Raw genomic sequence first — 20,894 nt, 5'->3', positions numbered from 1 at the left:
AATCAGCCTCATAGTAATAGCATCAAATCAGCCTCATTGTAATACCATCAAATCAGTCTTATTGTAATACCATCGAATCAGCCTCATATTAATACCATAGAATCAGCCTCATAGTAATATCATATAATCAGCCTCATAGTAATATCATATAATCAGCCTCATAGTAATATCATATAATCAGCCTCATAGTAATACCATATAATCAGCCTCATAGTAATATAATATAATCAGTATCATAGTAATACCATAGAATCAGCTTCAAAGTAATAGCATAGAATCAGCCTCATAGTAATAGCATAGAATCAGCCTCATAGTAATATCATATAATCAGCCTCATAGTAATACCATATAATCAGCCTCATAGTAATACCATTTAAACAGCCTTATAGTAATATCATATAATCAGCTTCATAGTAATATCATATAATCAGCCTCATAGTAATATCATATAATCAGCCTCATAGTAATACCATAGAATCAGCCTCATAGTAATACCATAGAATCAGCCTCATAGGAATACCATAGAATCAGCCTCATAGGAATATCATAGAATCAGCCTCATAGTAATATCATAGAATCAGCCTCATAGTAATACCATAGAATCAGCCTCATAGTAATACCATAGAATCAGCCTCATAGTAATACCATAGAATCAGCCTCATAGGAATATCATAGAATCAGCCTCATAGTAATACCATAGAATCAGCCTCATAGTAATACCATAGAATCAGCCTCATAGGAATATCATATAATCAGCCTCATAGTAATACCATATAATCAGCCTCATAGTAATACCATATAATCAGCCTCATAGTAATACCATAAAGTCAGTCTCATAGTAATACCATAGAATCAGCCTCATAGTAATACCATAGAATCAGCCTCATAGGAATATCATACAATCAGCCTCATAGGAATATCATAGAATCAGCCTCATAGTAATACCATAGTATCAGCCTCATAGTAATACCATATAATCAGCCTCATAGTAATACCATATAATCAGCCTCATAGTAATACCAATTAATCAGCCTCATAGTAATACCAATTAATCAGCCTCATACTAGTATCATATAATCAGCCTCATAGTAATATCATATAATCAGCCTCATAGTAATACCATAGAATCAGCCTCATAGTAATACCATATAATCAGCCTCATAGTAATACCATATAATCAGCCTCATAGTAATACCAATTAATCAGCCTCATAGTAATACCAATTAATCAGCCTCATACTAGTATCATATAATCAGCCTCATAGTAATATCATATAATCAGCCTCATAGTAATACCATAGAATCAGCCTCATAGTAATACCATATAATCAGCCTCATAGTAATACCATATAATCAGCCTCATAGTAATACCATATAATCAGCCTCATAGTAATACCATATAATCAGCCTCATACTAGTATCATATAATCAGCCTCATAGTAATATCATATAATCAGCCTCATAGTAATACCATAGTATCAGCCTCATAGTAATACCATATAATCAGCCTCATAGTAATACCATATAATCAGCCTCATAGTAATACCATATAATCAGCCTCATAGTAATACCATAAAATCAGCCTCATAGTAATACCATAAAATCAGCCTCATAGTAATACCATAGAATCAGCCTCATAGTAATACCATAGAATCAGCCTCATAGTAATATCATAGAATCAGCCTCATAGTAATACCATATAATCAGCCTCATAGTAATACCATATAATCAGCCTCATATTAATACCATATAATCAGCCTCATAGTAATACCATAGAATCAGCCTCATAGTAATACCATAGTATCAGCCTCACAATGACACCATAGAATCAGCCTCATATTGATACCATAGAATCAGCCTCATAATGATACCATAGAATCAGCCTCATAGTAATACAATAGAATCAGCCTCATAGTGATACCATAGAATCAGCCTCATAGTGATATCATAGATTCAGCCTCATAGTAATGCCATATAATCAGCCTCATAGTAATACCATTTAATCAGCCTTATAGTAATATCATATAATCAGCTTCATAGTAATATCATATAATCAGCCTCATAGTAATACCATATAATCAGCCTGATTGTAATACCATAGAATCAGCCTCATATGAATATCATAGAATCAGCCTCATAGTAATATCATAGAATCAGCCTCATAGTAATACCATAGAATCAGCCTCATAGTAATACCATAGAATCAGCCTCATAGTAATATCATAGAATCAGCCTCATAGTAATATCATAGAATCAGCCTCATAGTAATATCATAGAATCAGCCTCATAGTAATATCATAGAATCAGCCTCATAGTAATACCATATAATCACCCTCATATTAATACCATATAATCAGCCTCATAGTAATACCATATAATCAGCCTCATAGTAATACCATAGAATCAGCCTCATAGTAATACCATAGTATCAGCCTCACAATGATACCATAGAATCAGCCTCATAGTGACACCATAGAATCAGCCTCATAGTGACACCATAGAATCAGCCTCATAGTGATGCCATAGAATCAGCCTCATAGTAATACAATAGAATCAGCCTCATAGTGATACCATAGAATCAGCCTCATAGTGATATCATAGATTCAGCCTCATAGTAATGCCATATAATCAGCCTCATAGTAATACCATTTAATCAGCCTTATAGTAATATCATATAATCAGCTTCATAGTAATATCATATAATCAGCCTCATAGTAATATCATATAATCAGCCTCATAGTAATACCATATAATCAGCCTGATTGTAATACCATATAATCAGCCTCATAGTAATACCATAGAATCAGCCTCATATGAATATCATAGAATCAGCCTCATAGTAATATCATAGAATCAGCCTCATAGTAATACCATAGAATCAGCCTCATAGTAATACCATAGAATCAGCCTCATAGTAATATCATAGAATCAGCCTCATAGGAATACCATAGAATCAGCCTCATAGGAATATCATAGAATCAGCCTCATAGGAATATCATAGAATCAGCCTCATAGGAATACCATAGAATCAGCCTCATAGTAATACCATATAATCAGCTTCATAGTAATACCATATAATCAGCCTCATAGGAATACCATATAATCAGCCTCATAGGAATACCATATAATCAATCAGCCTCATAGGAATACCATAGAATCAGCCTCATAGGAATATCATAGAATCAGCCTCATAGTAATACCATAGAATCAGCCTCATAGGAATATCGTATAATCAGCCTCATAGTAATACCATAGAATCAGCCTCATAGTAATACCATAGAATCAGCCTCATAGGAATATCATAGAATCAGCCTCATAGTAATACCATAGAATCAGCCTCATAGTAATACCTGTAATGCAGCGACTGGCTAGCATTACTGTAAATGGTCCAGGATGGGTTTTACCTGACCATGTACCTTCCTTTAACTGACTGGTCACATGACTGTGACATCACACAGGTCCTGTATGCACAGTAAAGCTCTGTACACATGACTGGGACAGCACACAGGACCTATACACACAGCTGACTGATCACATGACTGTGACATCACACAGGTCCTGTCAGTATGTGGCTGTCTGTGCACAGCATATATAAACCCGGCTTAATTTGAGACAGGTGTGTTCGGTGTGAGAGGCGTGAGGCCTGTTCCGTGGGTGTGGGTGTGGGTGTGGGTGTGGGTGTGGGTGTGGGTGTGGGTGTGGGTGTGGGTGTGGGTGTGGGTGTGGGTGTGGGTGTGTGGGTGGGTGTGTGGGTGTGTGGGTGGGTGTGTGGGTGTGGCCTGGCAGCCTGAAGTCAAAGACTAGATCCTGTGCGGATGCTAGTGGCCTTGGAAGGCAGCGGCTTTGAAGTGAAGCCTGGTACCTGAAAGGTTGAACCTGGATCCTGTGCGGATGTCAGTGGCCTTTGAGGGAGAGCCGGCTTGAGTAAGAGTCCTGGAAGGCAGAGCCTGGATCCTGTGTGGATGTCAGTGGCCTTTGAGGGAACGACGGCTGGAGAGCCCTACCTGGGAAGCCGCAGAGCCACAGTGGTGGCAGAGTAACGGACTGAGACAGCTATACCCGGCAAAGGTAATACCCGGTGCTATATGGACATTGTGATATGAACATTGCTACTTTATTTCCTTGCCGTAAGCTGTACCCTGGAGCAAGTGGGCCGGTGTGCCACTTGGCTCATGAATTGTTTATGTGTGTAAACCTGCCGGTGGCGGACTAAGATGAACTGTGTGTGAACAGCGGTTTATGAAGTGCCATAATAAACTGCAACACTGTGTGAAAAACGTAAAGACATTGCACGTGTGCATTGATTGACGCAGCGAAGCGAGTTACCCCCAGTATGATGACGAGCGCTGCCTTACATACCATAGAATCAGCCTCATAGGAATATCATATAATCAGCCTCATAGTAATACCATAGAATCAGCTTCAAAGTAATAGCATAGAATCAGCCTCATAGTAATAGCATAGAATCAGCCTGAATGTAATACCATAAAATCAGCTTCATAGTAATAGCATAGAATCAGCCTCATAGTAATACCATATAATCAGCCTCATAGTAATAGCATAGAATCAGCCTCATAGTAATAGCATAGAATCAGCCTCATAGTAATAGCATAGAATCAGCCTCATAGTAATAGCATAGAATCAGCCACATAGTAATATCATAGAATCAGCCACATAGTAATATCATAGAATCAGTCTCATAGTAATATCACATAATCAGTCTCATAGTAATCACATAATCAGTCTCATAGTAATAGCATAGAATCGGTCTCATAGTAATAGCATAGAATCGGTCTCATAGTAATAGCATAGAATCGGTCTCATAGTAATAGCATAGAATCGGCCTCATAGTAATAGCATAGAATCGGCCTCATAGTAATAGCATAGAATCAGCCTCATAGTAATAGCATAGAATCAGCCTCATAGTAATAGCATAGAATCAGCCTCATAGTAATACCAGAGAATCAGCCTCATAGTAATACCAGAGAATCAGCCTCATAGTGATACCAGAGAATCAGCCTCATAGTGATACCAGAGAATCAGCCTCATAGTGATACCAGAGAATCAGCCTCATAGTGATACCAGAGAATCAGCCTCATAGTGATACCAGAGAATCAGCCTCATAGTGATACCAGAGAATCAGCCTCATAGTGATACCAGAGAATCAGCCTCATAGTGATACCAGAGAATCAGCCTCATAGTGATACCAGAGAATCAGCCTCATAGTGATACCAGAGAATCAGCCTCATAGTGATACCATGGAATCAGCCTCATAGTAATCTAATATATATAATTGTCTTATCCCGTCTGTCTGCCTTTCTGTCTGTCTGTCTGTCTGTCTGTCTTTCTGTCCAGGAAATCCCACGTCGCCGATTGGTCAGGCCGCGGCCAATCAGCGACGCGGGATTTCAGAACAAGATGGCGGCCTTTAGCGGCTCACTCGCTCACGCTCTGACACTCGGACGCTCACGCTCTGACACTCGGACGCTCACGCTCTGACACTCGGACGCTCACGCTCTGACGCTCTGACGCTCTGACACTCACGCTCGGAAGCTCACGCTGGACGCTGGAATCTGAATTTCTTATGGATACAAATGCTATAATTTTTATTGTGTATAACAGATATAAATAATTTATCTTACATGAAAAGACTCTAACTGATCAGGAGAGTAAAGCACCCATAGTGCTTTCCTCCTTGCCTGCATCTGGTACTGATGCTGAGCCTGTATTGTTGCCTACTTAAGTGTTGCAAGGCAACTTCCTTATAAGGTAAGATGCCCCTTTAAGATTAGAACACAAGATTCCATTATGACATCACAATTAACCATCACTACTTCTACAAGTCTTTACACTCCTGTTGTCACTTTGACATTCCGGTGTCATTGTTGTCGGTGTGATAAGCTATATAGCTAGTCATATACTGACCGCGCTTGGATTACTTGAAATGTCTGGAATTCCTCCAGACAGACTTCAGGTGTTAGCACTACTCCAGGGGATTCTTACCACCTATGAACCTGACTTTGTGCTACCACTACCCGATGGCGTCCTCAGCTTCACTTACCGGCTGGTTATGGAGCTTGTGAGAGATTGCCTGACCAAATACCACCAAGGTTGTATAAGCTCAGAATATCTTGAGCATTTACAGCAGAACATCTGGACATTAGTACAGCAGGTAAGTAGCAGACAATCTGCACAAATTATATATAATAATAATAATGGAAAATAATAAAGGAATACAAGTTTAATTTTAACCTGTGCCAAATACCCAGATAAGAATAGCCTGGAGTCAAAACAGGGCAATCGGGCTACATGACAAAGGAGAGGGTGGGATCTAAAGGGTTAGTTGAATTAGGGGTGGGAAGGTCCTGGATGCGGGGTGGGGGGGGGGGGAGGAGGGAATAGGATTGGTTAACCCTTTATGGTTAACCCTTTCAATGGCTCCATCCTATTTACCATACATTGTATTGAAACAAGGGGAAAAAAATTCCAATTGAGATGAAATGGTTCTTTGTGTCACTATATTCAGAGACCCATAACATTGTATTTTTCTGTTGATAGGACTAAGTAAAGCCTTTTTTTGCAAAGTGAACTCAGTTTTTTATTGATACCAAACACCTATCGTAACAGATCAGACTTTAACAAGCGTGGCAATACCATATATGTTCATGAATTTTATTGATTATTTTCATTTCTTGTTAATTTTCATCTTTATAGGCTGAAGAAAAATCCCAAAGTGGAGAATTGGCCTTTTTTAAACAACTGGCCCAAAATGTCCTGCTTGTACTGGAGTATCCGGCCTACTCACTCGAGAGCCTGGTAAGGATCAATCATCTTCTACATCTCATGTCCTTGTTGTCTGATCTTCTCCAGATTACCAGTCATATAGCAGAAGGTCAGATTTATGATGGTAGAGGCCTTCCCCTCTCCGCTCCAGGCAGACACAGGATATTCTATGGCGGCCTGTCTCTGTGGCTCCATCCTCGGTGGTGATAGTCTGTACTCAGCGGTGCGGAGCTTGTATTTCTACCTCTGTCTAACTCCATCATCACAATCTTCCTCCTTGTAAATGCTGCAGTTCTGATAGAAGTTATTAGAGAACAGTTGTAGATACAAGTCCCTTAAATATTAATGTAAATTTGCTTGATAGAGCGGCCGTGAATTGTCCGTCCAATACTGAACTTGTCAAGTAAATCCAGGTTTAATCCTTCCCGCTTTATATATATATATATATGGTAATCTAGTGTTTGAGAAATGTTATATTAATTGTATAATTTATATCCATCAGGAAACATCAAAAGGCGACTCCGCAGAGGGGCAAAACCTAAATGTTGCTGACCCTGATAAGTCAGCCAGGGCCAAAATCCGATCTGATAGAAGGTAAAACGATCATCTAATATTTTACATTCAAATATTACGTTATTGAGAACGGCAAATAATATGTTGATTTATTCTTCATCCTCTGTATAAATAAATAGGAGAAACCTGCATGGTCTGGGAGGGTGGGGAGTGACCCCCTGATGCGCGTTTCATGTAGGCTTCTTCCACACCCCCTGGAAGAAGCCTATGCAAAACTTCTTCAATACCCCTTGGAAGAAGCCTATGCGAAACACATGTCGGGGTCTTGCTTCCTACCCTCCCAGACTGTGCAGGTTTCTCTTTTTTGTCTTATTTATTTTGAGGACTACAGATTGTTCCTATATCTTCTACATTCCAAACAGACACAAACTTGTATGAATATGATTATGAATAGGTTTTGAAGTGATTTTCATCAGTTGTTCTTGGTTTGAAAGAGAGAGCGTTCTCTGTGTCTGACATTCTCTTATTATTTTTTTTATCATGAATTGTTCTGATTAATCAATAAAATTTGTTACGTTTTTTGATATTTGACTTTTTTGCTTCCTTTTCTTTTGGTTATTAAGTGCTGATACAGACATTTAATAAATGACGTTTCTTCATTATTTTAGGAATAACTGTGCCGGCAAATACTGATGGTGGAATATGTGAGACACCAGAGATCATCCAGGAATCTGCCAGTGTAAGTATCAGAGGGACGTCTGTATATCATCAGATGACGGGTGTGAATTATTCATCCCATATTATATCCCATATGACAATGGGATATCACTGTTCGTCATGTAGATCAGACATATTATGTGTGATAATGGCGTTATTCTTCCTGCCCCCTCTGTGTGATGTCCCTTATTCTTCCCTGCAGTATTGATTTATGTGTATGGGGGATTTCCCTTTATAATATAATGGGGTCTGTGGAGGGTCTGGCTGGTATCACGTTCTCTACAGTGTAATCAGCGGGGACATAATATAGAAGAGAGACGTTCCTGCATCTTGAGCTTTTATTCTCCTGCATTTTCGGTCTTAATGTCATTCCTTATTCATTTTTAGGCCTTGATCGGATCATTGAACCCAGTGAGAAATCCTTGTAAGAGCGACTATAAACCGATCAAACTGATCAGCAGTGGAGCCTTTGGGTGAGCTTTACTTTGGTATAATATTTATTTCCCAGGGCTCCTTATGATGATGCCTCGGTGTCCTGCCCATGTAATATTCCCATAGAGAAATCAGGAGTCCACATCACTGTCCACATCTATCTGTCAGGTCAGTTAGGATGTGACGTGGATGTGGACCCTCCATTGATAATCATTTATGGAGTATTATTTTATGCATTTCTAGACATGGATTTATAGTGATGGCCTCACATCTAGTATTAACCATTAGTACAGGAGATCATTTGATGAGGTCTATAGATGGACTGTTAATAAGAATTTGTAATAAATCATGGATTTTCTTCCTCTCCAGGGCCGTTCACTTAGTGCGCCATAAAGACACAAACCAGATTTGTGCTATGAAGACAATGGACAAGGAGAACCTGAAAAAGCCAAAGAGACTTGAATTGGCCTTTCTGGAGAGGGATATCTCAGCATTCGCCGATTGTCCCTTTGTGGCCTCCATGTTCTGCTCTTTTCCAACTAAACTTCACCTGTGTATGGTCATGGAGTATGTACCAGGTAGGACAAATCCATTGTATCTATATCCAGCCCACGTCTGTTTAGTCCTAGCACCTATATATGACCATAATGTGCCCACATGGATGGCTACATGTAGTATACAGTATACGCTCTACATTACACAGTATATCTCTATATAGGCCATCTTGTCCCAATATTTCCACTTATTTCATATTCACCCTCATCATGTGTAATATACATTGAAACAAACCCTCACCTCTCCTATTTGCTTTCTTCTATAGGAGGAGACTGTGCCAGTCTTCTAAAGCGCAGGGGTCCTTTACCAGTCCCCCTGGCCCGCATGTACATTGCGGAAACGGTTCTTGCTGTGGAATACCTGCACAGTTATGGTGTGGTGCACAGAGACCTGAAGCCTGGCAAGTAAGTGACCCCAGTAGTATAATAAAGGGGAAAAAAATATATTGTTTTTATACAGTCTATGGGTTATTACTTGGGTCTGACACCATTTCTTTCTTTCACAGCCTCCTGATATCATCAACAGGACATATTAAGGTCACCGATTTTGGGGTTTCAAAACTCGGCCTCATGAGACCAAGCTCAGATATCTACAAGGCTTCAACTGAGGACATCACCAGCGAGTTCCTTGATGAAGAGGTATGCTTTACTTACAAGATCTTGCACTTTACAGATTTCATCTCTTTCTCCTTCTCTGACAATTTCTCTATAAAACGTTTGCACTGATGTTATTTGACGCAATTATATTTATTGATCATCATCTCATTCTTCTGTTGGTTTCCAGACTTTTGGCACCCCTAGTTACATGGCCCCAGAAATTATCCAAAGGAAAGGCTATGGAAGGCCCGTTGATTGGTGGTCAGTAGGGATCACCCTACATAAATTTCTTTTTGGACGTACACCATTTAAAGGGACTTTAAAAAGAGATATTTTACGCAGTGTCCTTGAGGGTAAGTAAAATAATCTGAATGCTTGTGATGTCACTGTTATTTGGTTTCATTGGTTTTCTGGTTTCATTTCTAGCCTTATTAAGGACATTTTTTATGAAAATAAATGAAAACGTTTCATTTCCTGTAATATTTGCTTTTTATATAACAGATTAATTAATTTGGACATATCATAAATACTCTACTCCACCCGATGCTCAGGACATCATCACTCAGCTGCTCAGAAAAGATCCAGCAGATAGACTTGGGACAGGTAATATTATAATAGTATTATGACTTATTACATCTCTGTGACCAGACAAATGGTTGTGTCCATGAGGTTCAGTTACATCTTCAGTTCAGGTTAACATAAACTGTACCGATATGGAGCAGTTTCTCTAAAAATGACTGTATCACTTTCTTTCTTGTCTTCCTTTTCCAGGAGGAGCAAATGAGATCAAAATGCATCCATTTCTGCATCACTTAGACTTTGACAACCTTCTAAGTCAGAAGCCCCTGTTCGTTCCTGAGCTAAAGTCAGATGAGGACACCCGCTACTTTATCATTAAGTAAAATGATTCGTCATCTGCAGAAAACTGCTTTGTGTCTTGTCTTTCATTTTATGTGAAAATAAGTTCTCATCATTATTAGTGATAACAGGGTGACTGTCTGACCGGGTCTTATACTAATTATCTCTGATAACACTTGTACTTTGTAGCTCGTTGTAGCAGACACATGAATTCAGATGAGGCAGACACAAGAGAGGACAATGACTGGCCAGAAATAAAAAACTTTGTATCATCTTATCAAAGGTTTTCTAAAGTAAGTATGTGGCTACTAATATGTCTAAAGCCTATAATTACAAAAATGCTTAAAAATAAATCAATTTATTTTTCTCCGTGTGTTTTAGCTAAATATCACCAATACCGGGATGATGACCAATGTAGAGCCTATGTCACCTCCACAGTGTTCCCAAGAGAACAGTGAAAAACACTCAGACATGTGAGTAGATTATTATTATTATGAGATTTAGTTCTGATATATGTTCAGAACCAAATACAAGACACGAGTAACACAAATGTAAATCCAGCATCCACCACCCCTCTGTGCATCTGGCTTGTGATAACACTGTAATAACAGTTGATCATTGTGACCAGCCATTCATTTCCAGCTCATTTCAGGCCAATATTACTAGTTGAGGGCCTGGGCAGGGTATCCCCTCTATGTTGTCCTACTTGGCCTCACAAACAGGTGTTCTTAATTTTTTCTATTGTTTTTACTTTTAATTTACTGGTCTTTCTTCTACCAAACAGGCAGAAAGAGTCTTCCTCTTCCAAAACTAATGGAGACAATCAGTGTTTCACTGCTAAAAACAACGAGTCATCCTCGTCCTCATTGTCAGGTATGTACAGGTTTATAGGCCATCCAATTATAGCCTATAATCCAAAATTATAATGTGAATCAGCACATGAAGGCTCCAAAAATTGCTTACTTTATTCCCGTTGCTCCCCTGAGTATTCCGTTTTTTTGAGTTACGGGTCTTATTTAGTGCTAATTTTTATCGTCTTTTCCAAGAGGGCGGTGCTCACAGGATCCTCTGGGGCGTGTCTTTAGGTTGCTCTGCAATATAAAATTGTGAGCCATGCCCCCTTGGAAAAGACCATAAAAATTAGCACTAAATATAAATGCCCATATCTCTACAACCATAGGGTGGATTTTAGCAAAATAAATATCAGAATACTCGGGGAAGCAACAGACATAAGATAATAGTGAATCTCAGACACTTTTGATCTAGTGACGGGTCCTCTTTAAAGTTGCATTGAATTATTATCTAACTGATTATATAATAACACAGTGGCTTGCTGCAAGTAATGTCATGATGATAAGGGGACATAGTTCCTTGGAGACACCACATGGCGGCACACAGAAATGCTACAGGTGCATATTAATCAGTTGCATAACTCTATATAGATACCAAGAAAATATTTTAGAAGTTTATAATTAATATTTTTTTCTGACTTTTTGATTAGAATCTCCAGTTCAGAAGAAAAGAAAATATTTTCTAAAACTGAGAAGACAAGAAATAACAGAGGAAGTAGAAGAGGGGCAAAGTAGGCGAGGTAAGTGTGACAATAATCTCCATGTTGTATGATGTCAGTGAGAAGAAGTCATGTGGAGCAGATGTTATCTGTCAGTGGTGGGATTGTCACATGTATGATGACTGGCAAAGATCCCTGCCCTCTGTGTGATGAGATTCCTCTAACGTTCTCCCACAGTGACACCACAGTAGTACCCTCTAATATGGAGTCCCATTACTTACATTAGTTTTACATCCTTTCTCATAGGTTCCATCTTCCGCCGGATGATATCATCCTGCCGGCGTGGATTATCCAGGGCTGCTCGCGCTGTCAGAGGAAGCTGCATTTTTGCCTGCTGTCACCAGGGCACCTTAGACATCTCGAGGACAGAAAACCCCCACATCTAGCGCCCTGAAGAAACTACAGCATGTCCACCATCAATGCTGTACCTGTATGGAAGGATTTGAACCATCTACCCGTGGCCTCCTGACCAGCAAGAAACACCTGCTAAAGTTGAAGGCTTCTCTAAGAACACGTCTTCATCCTTCCATGCAAGATTTAATTAAACTAAATAAATACAAATTTTAAATTGATTAATGTCTTTTAGAATTTAATTTAATTATTACTGATATTTTTGGTATATCAATACTATACACATATACCATATATCTGAAGGGTTGGATTCCAAAGTGGAGAACAGCGGTTCTATGTCTCCAATTAATCCTCTAAACCTCAGCCAAAAGTGGAGGAGAGGACCAAAGATTTTGTTATTCCAAGAGTACATACACACATAGCCTTGTAGATGCCAGTAAACCATTGCGAATTGCTGGCAGCTGAGCTTTAGGAAAGCTTCCTGTCCGGAGATGTGCACCGCCGACAGTGGTGAAAAAAAGCATTATAATGAGGACAATATGGCCAAAGGACCCAGGAGCCCTTGGCCCTGGGTGGTAGCCCAGATTGCCTCATTGTAATCTGCTAATGATTTCACAAGGAATGAAGCCCAGAGTGAAGAAGGAAGCCCATGAGAGTGATACCCACTTCAGAACAGAGAGAACTTTCCAGTGGCTACAACGGTTTCTGTATTGGCCACAAGTAAATCGAGTGGTGAAAGAAGATTACCGGAAATCCCATCAAGGTGAGATGACTAAACCCCCTAAACACAGAACATCTATATAGGTGAAGAGGATTTCTTTCCCATTGGAAGTGCTGATGGTGGACTATCTTATGATCAGCCGCTCCGATAATGGTTGTTTGTACTGTCTGGTGATGATGGATCATTTTAAAAAGTTTGCAGTCATGACTCCTACCGGGAATCAAACAGCCGAGTCAGCGGCCTGTGCCATCTGTCATGACTTCATGTGAGTATACGGGTGTCCAAAAAGAATTCACTCTGAGCTAGGAGCCTGTTTTCATGGAAAAGTCATGGATGAATTGCACCAACTGTACAACATTGAGAATTCCAGAACTACACCCTACCACCCACAGGGAAATGGGGACTCTGAACGTTTCAACAGAACTTTATCTACATTCTGAGAATTGTGGAGGACAACAGGAAGATGACAGGATGTCACACGCTGTCTAGCGCTGTGTATCTGCGGTCTATTCTAGATGCCGCTGTAACTTAAACTGTGAAATTCCATCTTGTACTGCATGGGTTAATGCCAATTCTATTGCCATGTCCTGGTGGATGTGAGTTTCTGTGTGAGTCTACTCCCCTTAGCCTTTAAGTAGCCTCTCCTTCCACCAGGTGGTGCAGCTGATAGTTTCACTCTATACGTGGAAGCCGTGCTGTGCAGTCCTGTTTGTTTGTGCTGCTGAAGTCCTTTCCTTTGAGATTGCTGTACCTTTGTTCTGAGGAGGGAGATTAGGGGAATTAGTGCAGGGCTTGTGAAGGAGTTAGGGCTTAGGGTGGAGACCCGAACCTTCTCACCATCAGAGATACCTTCGGGGTCAGGGCTATTCAGGGTTCCCAGTCTAGGGACAGATTAGTTTTCCCTGCTCACCCAGCCAGTATCTGCTATTTCCTCATCAGCATTCCCCTACACCGTGACACAGGAAGATGCAATGGCCTGAATTTGTACCAGAACTGGTCTGGGTGTACAGTAACCAGGTTCATGCCACGACAGGGTACACGCCTTACACGTTGCTGTTTGGACGTAAGAGCCGTAAGGTTACTGAGCTAGAGCTTGATCCAGAGGAAGATAGTACGAAGATAAACACCACAACTTTGGTGTGGAAACACCAACATCGGTTAGAGACACTGAGACTTAAGATTTTACAGAAGCCCCAGGGGAAAAGGCATCCTGTAGTAACTCCTGTGCAGGAGGCACCATTACAGCTGGGGAATCGAGTTTTGGTTAAAGTGAAGCACCCTTGGGGAAAATTGGACTACACGTGGGAGGCTGTTCCTCATCGAGTGACAAGGAGAGTACACCCCGAAAGGAGAAGACGTCACACCAGAGAGAGAGTGGCACCCTTACATGCTACTGACGCGCCCCCTGGGCCTACGTTGTGGATGCACGGTGCGGGGGATACCCGGAGCCGGATCGCTGGGGGTTGTAGTCTCCGTGGCGCTGACCCGGTCCATGCCCAGGGTGGTCAATTCAGTGGCAGTTTTAGTATTATAATAATTGTCCGACTACGCCACCCGTGGATTGCGGTCAGTGGGGACCGCCGCTGCGCTGCAGACCGCTGAGGCTGATGTTGTTTGTGCAGCCGAGTATGGAATAACTCCCCACGGGAGAAGTATTGCCTCAGGGCAGCTAGTGTGGAACATGGGAGTGATGGTGTGAGCGTCCCAGTACTAATGGAGCTGGTGCGGCGATGAAACACAGAGACGTGTAGTGCAGTTCAGGGTCTTTACTGATGGTATAAAGCAGACCCTCCCGGGAGTACTGGTTAGCAGTAGAGACCTGGTCAGTCTGTGAGCAAGCAGGATCTCCCCCTGGCCAGGTGGAGTTGTAGGCCTCCCCGTCTATCTGCACTCTTTCCTGGCTACCTTGCTCTATGCGGGTAGAAGTAGCCCACGTCCCGGAGTATACCGTGTGGTGCTCACCCGTATGGCCGGTGACTTGGGGCCTTCTGTTAGCCTCCGCTTCACAATGGTGTTGCTGGTCCCTTGCTTGTGACCGTGCCTCCGGGCTTCTATGGCCAGAGGACATGGAATCCCCTGCCGGTTGAATTCTGCTGCTGGACCTGGATGTCCCCACAGCCTCGGACTCCGTGTCCGGTATTAGTGTCTTCAACCAGGGCGAACTCTGCTCAGCTCCAGCCCCTGGTATTCAGCTACTGTTCCTACAGAGCTCCTGGTTCTTACTTTCCCTCTCCAGGCTCTGACTCCCAGACCCTGACTCTGTCTGGGACTTCACTCTAGGCTCTGACTAACCTAATCCTGCCCCAGACCCAGTTTATAAGGGCAGATTCCTCCCCTCCCAGGTCTGGGCGGGCGGTGTTGCATGCTTAGGGCTCCTGACCAGAGAAACCTCCCACTTGCTCTCAGACATAATTTTTCTATTACTGTGGCAACCAGACCCCTGGGGTGCCACATTCCCCCCTAGTAAATTTTAGTACTCCGGGACTAAACACATTTTTTTTTTTTAAGAAAACACAAATACAAGGGTACAAACAATAATACAACAACATATTTACAAGCAGCTTTAGTTTTTAGAGGTCACGGCGTTTCCGTAACCGGGTGTCCATATCACCCAAGGTGAAGCTTTAAGCGAAGTAGGGGACCTGTCCAAAGCAAACCCCTTGCGTTGTCCTTGGGCGTGGCTGCAAGGCTGAAGCTATCTACTTTGGGCCGCAAGGAGGCCACGCCAGACAGGTTTTTTCTTCCGCGGCCGTCTTCGCAAGAGGCACCAAGGTGCAACTATCTACAAAACTGTTCCGGTTATCCAGTGTCCATAACCTGTTAGTCCAAAGAAATCTGCAGGGTAACTGAGAAACATAATTAGTAACAGGCAACAACAAAAACCATAAACAGTTAAACAGATAAATTCACAGTGCATTAGTTTAGATTCTCCAGCGAGCGGGCATCTGACCTCTAGTGACTCTAGTGGACCTACGGAGCTCACTAACTGGTTCTGCACTACAGGGTGTAGGGGATGTTATAGGTAAGCTGGGCAGCTGTCTGCGCACTCTTTGGCTCACTAGGGGCACGGCAGGCTCTCTACTAGCAGAGGGTTGATCCTCCTGCGCTGCTGGTGTGGACTCTTCTGCCTCCTGGGCCGGCTGCTCTTCCAGCTCTACCTGATCTTCAATAGGCACTTGAGGGGCTGGCTGGAGAAAGGTGAGGACGGGCACCACGATAGCGTTGTTTACTTGTGTCCAGGACCGGGGAAAGTCTCCGAGTACGGTGCTGATCATTTCCTCCTTTTCCTCTACGGGTTGAGGGTTTTCCTGATCTTCATCCGTGCTTTGCAACTTCTTGGGGCACTTTTTCAGGTGGTCTCTGGAGACAGTGGCTATGGTCTCTCCTCCATCCTTGCTGATGACGTACACCTTTGGATTATTGTGGCTTGAGGGCAGTACGGTGTATGGGTCCTTTTCCCACTGGTCGTCCAACTTATGGAGCCGCCTTTTCCTTTTCAAGACCTGCTCTCCAGGTACCAGGGGAACAGAGGGAGCGTGTTGGTTATAAGTCCTCTCCTGCCTTTCTCTCGATTGACAGAGACTTCGCTCGACGCTCTCCTGTATTTTCCGGTATTGCTGCTGCCGTTCTTTATCCCAGTCTGCCTCTGGCGAGGTGTCCTTGGGTGTCAGGACTCCCATATCCAGGTCAACAGGCAGCTTACCAGGTCTTGCTCGCATTAGGTAAGCCGGGGTACAGTTGGTGGAACCTACCGGGATGTGTTTATACAGGTCCACCAGATCGGGCAGTTTCTCAGGCCACAGACTTCCAGGGGCAATGTTTTTAGCAGATCTATCACCACCTGGTTCATCTTCTCGCAGAGTCCATTGGTTTGAGGGTGATAGGGCGTTGTTCTTATCTTTTTGCAGCCATACAGGTTGCAGAACTCCTGGAAGACCTCCGCTTCAAAGGCTGGTCCTTGGTCCGTCAGCACTTGGTCCGGGTACCCGTGTGGGCGGCAGAAGTGCAGCTGGAAGGCTCTAGCTGCTGTTTGTGCTGTTAAGTCTTTGACGGGAACCACCACTAGGAATCGGGAGTAGTGATCCACGATAGTTAGGGCGTAGACATACCCGCTTCTGCTTGGACCCAGTTTAACATGGTCCAGAGCGACCAGTTCCAGGGGCTGCCTGGTGATGATGGGCTGCAGGGGAGTCCTCTGGCTGGCACGGTCCCTTCTTCTTAGATTGCACGGGCCACAGTCTCTACACCACCTCTCAATGGCTCCTCTCATGCCTATCCAGTAGAACCGTTCACGCAGCAGGAACTCCAGCTTCTTCCATCCGAAGTGCCCTGCCCCATTGTGGTAGGCCTCCAGCACCATAGCTGCGTCCCGTCTCGGTACCACCACCTGCCAGATCAGCTCATGTGTCCGGGAATTGACCATTCTGCGGCACAACTTCTCCTTGTAGAGAAACAGTCTGCTCTTTTCCGTCCACAGTTGCTTGGTCTCTTCCGGAGCGTCTGGGTCCAGGCGGGCGTCACCCTGGGTCAGCATTTCCTTCACCAGACGGACTGCGGGGTCACTGTCTTGCGTCTCCGCCCAGTTGTAGTGGGGTAAGGGGTTGAACGTAGCGGATCGCTGGCCCCTCACATGGTGGGAATACTGGGTAATCCCATGACGGTGGAACGCAGGGAGTTCGACCTCTTCCAGTTCTTCTGGATCTTCCCCTCCGTCCGGTAGGTTTGGCATCCTGGACAGGGTGTCCGCATTGGTATTGGAGCGTCCTGCCCGGTATTTGATCGTGAACTCAAAATTGGACAGGCGGGCCATCCATCTCTGCTCCAGGGCACCCAGTCTTGCAGTGTCCAGGTGTGTCAACGGGTTGTTGTCCGTGTACACGGTGAACCTGGAAGAGGCAAGGTAATGCTTAAAACGTTCGGTTACTGCCCACACCACTGCCAGGAACTCTAGCTTGAATGAGCTGTAATTCTCAGGGTTTCTTTCCGTGGGTCGCAGGTTTCGGCTGGCGTAAGCAATTACCCGTTCTCTCCCCTGCTAGATCTGGGACAGTACGGCTCCTAGCCCGATGTTGCTTGCGTCCGTGTGGAGGATAAAGGGCTGGCTGTAATCAGGGTACGCCAGGATTTCATCCTGCGTGAGGGCCATCTTCAGCTGGCGGAAGGTCTCCTCTTCCAGCTTTTCCCATTTGAAGGGTGGCTTCTGGTTTTTGGCTTTCCTGGACTGGCCTATCAGGAGGTCCTGCATAGGAGCTGCCTTCTTGGTAAAACCGCGAATGAATCTTCAGTAGTAGCCTACCAACCCGAGGAACTGCCACACTTCCTTTATGCTGGATGGGCTTGGCCAGTCCTTAATCACGGTGATCTTGTCAGGGTCGGGAGCCACTCCGTCAGCACTCACCACGTGTCCCAGGTACTGTACCTTTGGCTTCAGTAGATGACACTTTGAGGGTTTTACCTTTAGGCCATAGTTTGCCAGGGCTTCAAACACTTCTGCCAGGTGTTCCAGATGGTCCTCATAGGTCTTGGAATAGACGATGACATCGTCCAGGTATAATAGGACCGTCTCGAAGTTCCGGTGTCCCAGACAGCATTCCATCAACCGTTGGAAGGTTCCTGGTGCGTTGCAGAGCCCGAACGGCATACAGTTAAATTCGCTGAGTCCCATCGGGGTGGTGAATGCGGTCTTCTCCCGGTCCACCTCTGCTACAGGAACCTGCCAGTACCCGCTAGTGAGATCCAAAGTAGAGAAGAAGTTAGCAGATTTTAATGCAGCTAAGGACTCTTCTATCCTTGGTAACGGGTACGCATCTTTGTGTGTGATACGGTTGACCTTCCTGTAGTCTACACACATTCTCATGGTGTTGTCTTTCTTTTTCACTAAGACTAGTGGAGCTGCCCAGGGGCTACAGCTGCCCCTAATTACCGAAGCCTCCTTCATGTCTTTTAGCATCCCCTTGGCGTGTTGATAGTGTGCAGGGGGTACGGGTCGGTATCTCTCCTTTATGGGAGGATGGTGTCCCGTGGGGATGTGATATTCTACCCCCTTTACTCGCCCGAAGTCTAGCGGGTGTTTACTAAACACTCTCTCGTACTCTTGAACCACCCGATAGACTCCCTGTTTTTGGTGTGAGGGAGTGGAGTCAGTACCCAAATGAAGTTGCTGACACCAGTCCTCCATTGGTTTCTTAGAGCCGTTACCTTCCTCTGGTTGAGATGGAGGCAAGGGTTCCACGGCCTGTACAGAGTTCTGGTTGATGGTGAACAATTTGGCTAGCATGGCATACCGGGGCAGGTGTACTTCTCTCTCCCCGATATTGATGATGCGGACGGGCACCCTCCCATGGCGTACATCGACCAACCCCCGTGCTGTCAAAATGGTGGGCCTACTGTCTGAGTAGACGGGTTCTACCATTGCTTGGTAGTCTCTACCTCTTAGACCAATAGCTGCCCGACACCAAATCATCATCTCACTTTTTGGGGGCATGGCAATAGGGAACGGGTCACACATTCTCACGCTACCTATCTCACCACCAGATAGTTCCACCTGTTGCCGTTTCATCAGTGCCCGGATCTCTTTTTGGAGGACACGCTGCTGGCTGGAACTCGCGTTCTTGGCAACCTGTTGCAAAATAAGAATCACCTCTGCAAGACAGTTTTCGATTACATTAGTACCTAGGGTTATTTTTGGGTGACTCTCGCGACGGTCAATGTCCACAATGATCAGTCCTTGTGCCGGAAGTTCAACTTTACCGACCTTGATGGTCACCTCCTTAAATCCTATCTGTGGCACGGGCTGACCATTGCTGGCGATAATGCTCAGGTCGTCATCTGGGTAGCGGGTTATGTCCGAGTCATTCCAGTACCGCTTGAAGAGCACATACGGGATGGTAGTCACCTGTGACCCGGTGTCTAGTAGGGCACTCATAGGAATGCCATCCAGTACCACAGGCAAGACCGGACGTCCCCCTACGTATTTATCATGCCAGTTCGATGGGCCTGATGATCTTATGCCTGGGGGTTGGCCCTCTACCCCAGGTTGTGCCCGTTTAAATGACAGTACCTTGCCATATGTCCGGGTTGATTGCAGCAGCGGCAGATGGGTCGTCCGTCCTCGTTGTATCTGTCGCTGGGTCTTCCTCTGGCCGGTGGGGTCCTCCTCAGTCGGCGCCACGGGACGTCCTCCGGTCCGGATGCCAGATGGATCTTTCCTGGAGAAGAGACCTGTAAAGACTGCACAGTTCTGGTTAGCGCGGCAACGCTTTTAGTAAGCTCTTGGACCTGATGGTGCAGGTCTGTAGCCGGGTTATTGTTCAAAGCCTGCGCATCAGCTCCCACAGGCCCTACAGACAAGGGCGTCGCGTCCTGGTGATAAGTGATAGCAGAGCGCCTGTGGGTCACAGCGCCACCTGGTGCCGGTTCTCGGAGCACCCGGATGGCTCTGTCCTTGAACTGTGCAAAGTCCAGGTCAGGGTCCTGTAAGGCCATTGCCCGCAACTGGGTTCGGTGGGCATTGCACAGTAGACCCTCAATAAATTGTTCGGTCAACAGCTTGTCTTCATTCCCCACGCTGTCAGGGTCTGCCTGCTTAATGGCTCTCAGGGCCTCTTGTAGGTTTAGAGTATAGTCTCTTATACTTTCATGTGCCCGTTGTTTGCACCCGTAAAATCTGAGCTTTATTTCGGCTGAGGTGCGGGTGTCAAATGTGTCTTTCAGCCGGGCTAGTATTTCTCTAACAGTCCTCTTCTTCCCAGGTGACCAGGATTTTACCTCCCTTTTGGCTGCCCCGATGAACTGGGCCA

The 20,894-nt window shown here is 44.2% G+C and overlaps 2 long non-coding RNA genes across 2 annotated transcripts; both read left to right on the top strand.

Moving 5' to 3' along the window:
• The first annotated feature begins 3,767 nt into the window (after positions 1–3,767).
• On the top strand, positions 3,768–8,471 carry LOC141258278 (uncharacterized). The gene is made up of 5 exons (XR_012318265.1): positions 3,768–4,067; positions 6,714–6,815; positions 7,285–7,376; positions 7,964–8,034; positions 8,400–8,471. It is a non-coding gene; the product is annotated as an uncharacterized lncRNA (long non-coding RNA).
• A 1,895-nt stretch (positions 8,472–10,366) lies between these two features.
• On the top strand, positions 10,367–10,927 carry LOC141258277 (uncharacterized). Its single transcript, XR_012318264.1, has 3 exons — positions 10,367–10,493; positions 10,643–10,746; positions 10,835–10,927. It is a non-coding gene; the product is annotated as an uncharacterized lncRNA (long non-coding RNA).
• Positions 10,928–20,894: the final 9,967 nt, after the last annotated feature.

This window comes from Phyllobates terribilis, unplaced genomic scaffold (genome assembly GCF_046119375.1).
Source record: "Phyllobates terribilis strain yellow unplaced genomic scaffold, ASM4611937v1 Scaffold_3__8_contigs__length_932513732, whole genome shotgun sequence".
Lineage (NCBI taxonomy): Eukaryota > Metazoa > Chordata > Amphibia > Anura > Dendrobatidae > Phyllobates > Phyllobates terribilis.
The sequence above is the reverse complement of the archived record's forward strand: the minus strand, read 5'-3'. Positions and strand labels throughout refer to the sequence as shown.